Consider the following 2,763-nt stretch of genomic DNA (forward strand, 5'->3'; position numbering starts at 1 on the left):
ATTCAATAGGTATCTTCAAAAATAATCTCCTATTTGTCTGGGTGCACACTTGCTCAGTTTTATGGTCCTTATTGCCATTTGCTTATGGTATCCTTCTCTACCTCCTCAAACTTGGAGCCAGCAGGTCTGTTAGAGGCTGCATCTTCTTGGTCCTCTCCAACTGACATACAAGACAAAACCTGCTTGTCTTGTTTTTCGGTTCCATGAAAGGGATGCAAGTTGACGCTTCCTCATTTCCAAGTCATGGACTAACAACATATTTGCATGTAACATCCCATGTGTTACTCAGCGCTGTTCGCATTTCACAGATCACCTTACGTGAATATTTTTATAATAATAACAGTAACAACAATTTCAATATTGGATGTCTCCTGTTTTGGTCTGACTTGCACTGTTTCCTTGGAGCTAGTTAACAAATAGTCAAGTGACCTTCTGGGGACTGTGCAAAATGTGGAATGCTTGCTCAATCTGTGTGCCATCCTTAGGCAGCAGCCATGCTTATCTGCTCCGTACTGATCCAGTCTTAGAATATGTGCTGCTGAAACAAGTATGAAGCCCTGTTTTATACACGGATACTTGTGAGTCATGGATGAGGCTTAGCTCTGTTAAATCCAAATTACCTACTTTAGATACAGATAATTCTATTGAATGACTTCCTGTGAGGTAGAATTTTAAAATATTTTGAAAACTTGAGGTAGAGATGCAAGTAGCCTGAGAGATTTTCGTTGTTATGGAAACGCATTACTTGAGGGGCCAACTGCAAGTTGGTGCCCACTACTCTATTGAAAGATAATGTGGAACCTTCTGCTGTCTAACAAAAGCTGCTACACAGGACAGAAAAAAGCATCAAGGTACAGATGTGATAACAAAAGGGAAAGGGACCTCTGATCTCTTCCTGCCACATTATTTGAACGTCCCTGACTGCTGAAGACAATCCCAACTAACATTTGCTAGAGAAAAGATGAACACAGGCCTCAAAAGATAACTTACCATCAAGGTCTAGGCTAAGCCTAACTAAGAGGTGGGCAACAAATAAGGTTTTTAGTGTTAGGGGAGGGTCAATTTACTCACTATGTGTGTGGGTAAAGCCAGGAGGCCTCGCTGCCAGAGCAGCGTGCTGGGAACAATGGCTGAGCATATGTACACGAACTAAAAAATACTGTGGCTGTGAGCTTTGTGTGTGAGTCACCACGAAGAGTGAGGGGTCTGAATCAGTAAATGCAGTACTGTAGCTGTGAACTGTGTGAGTCACCACGAAGAGTGAGGGGTCTGAATCAGTAAAGGCATCACTGTAGCTGTGAACTGTGTGAGTCACCACGAAGAGTGAGGGGTCTGAATCAGTAAAGGCATCACTGTAGCTGTGAACTGTGTGAGTCACCATGAAGAGTGAGGGGTCTGAATCAGTAAAGGCATCACTGTAGCTGTGAACTGTGTGAGTCACCACGAAGAGTGAGGGGTCTGAATCAGTAAAGGCATCACTGTAGCTGTGAACTGTGTGAGTCACCATGAAGAGTGAGGGGTCTGAATCAGTAAAGGCATCACTGTAGCTGTGAACTGTGTGAGTCACCATGAAGAGTGAGGGGTCTTAATCAGTAAAGGCATCACTGTAGCTGTGAACTGTGTGAGTCACCACGAAGAGTGAGGGGCCTGAGTCAGTAAAGGCATCCTGGTGGCAAAGGTCAATCATTACCGGATTGCAGGACCAGTTACAATGGCAGCAATACAAGTGAATCAATGGAAACAACAGAATGTTTAGAATGGCCTTTTCCCCCTATTTTCTGACTTGTAAAGCAAGATTGTCTTCCTTGGACTTAGGGAACCTCTTAGCTTTTTGAAAAATTCAAAGGATGAAGGCATAGGAGGTAGCCCCAGGGAACAATCCAAGACTTTCTGCTAAACTGGACATTTCAAGACTCAATAACTAATTGGAAAAGTCAGGCCAGGCATGGTGGCAGCAGTTTGGGAGGCTGAGGCAGGAGAATTAGTTGAGCTCAGGAATGTGGGCAACATAGTGAGACCTTGTCTAAAAAAGAAAGAAAGAAAGAAAAACAAGTAAAAATGTGACGCTATTTATATCTCACATATAAGGTTATATATAAGGTTATACTTGGAATAAAATGAACAACACTGAGATCCCTAGGGATAAAGGTCTTTAAAAGTCCTGAAAGAATCTTGCATTCATTGCTACTTCTAACTAGTCTAGCTGTCTGTTTGATTTCTGGCTAAAAAGTGGACTAATTATCAACAGCATGTACATTTGCCTGGTTCTTTACTAAAAATTCCACCATTTGCTGTCTCTTACAAATTATAGCAAGCAAAAGTGGTGTATTTCCCTCCTGTAAGAAAGCAAAAACAATTTAAAATTCACAAAATGACATATTTCTCAACTGAACTAAAAATCTCCTGTAAGATGCTATGAACTTAAACTTACAATATAGAAAGTACATGCGAAGCAGTCCCTTCCTTTTCACTCCTCTGTGCTTTCCCACACACTGCCTTGCAGACACCCCTCCTCTCCCTCCCCACGTTAACTTCAATCATCTCCAAAACTGACATTATTTACCAGTCCCAAAAATCCTTGCTTCTATCACAGCATTTAGCACAATATGTTGTAATTATTTCACTGCTTCCCACTGAAACAAAGAGTTTCTTGAGGGCAAGGGCTGTGTCCTTTTTCTCTACAACGCTAAAACCTAATACATAGTAGCAAATGCGTTAGGTTTTAAAAATAAATTAATGATGTAAATTATTATCTTTAGAGCA

At 41.4% G+C, this 2,763-nt stretch overlaps 1 non-coding gene across 1 annotated transcript; it reads right to left on the minus strand.

Moving 5' to 3' along the window:
• Nucleotides 1-444: 444 nt before the first annotated feature.
• On the minus strand, nt 445-547 carry LOC116481308 (U6 spliceosomal RNA). Its single transcript, XR_004251479.1, has one exon. It is a non-coding gene; the product is annotated as a U6 spliceosomal RNA (small nuclear RNA).
• Between the last annotated feature and the right edge of the window lie 2,216 nt (nt 548-2,763).

This window comes from Hylobates moloch, unplaced genomic scaffold, assembly GCF_009828535.3.
Source record: "Hylobates moloch isolate HMO894 unplaced genomic scaffold, HMol_V3 SCAFFOLD_13, whole genome shotgun sequence".
Taxonomy (NCBI): domain Eukaryota; kingdom Metazoa; phylum Chordata; class Mammalia; order Primates; family Hylobatidae; genus Hylobates; species Hylobates moloch.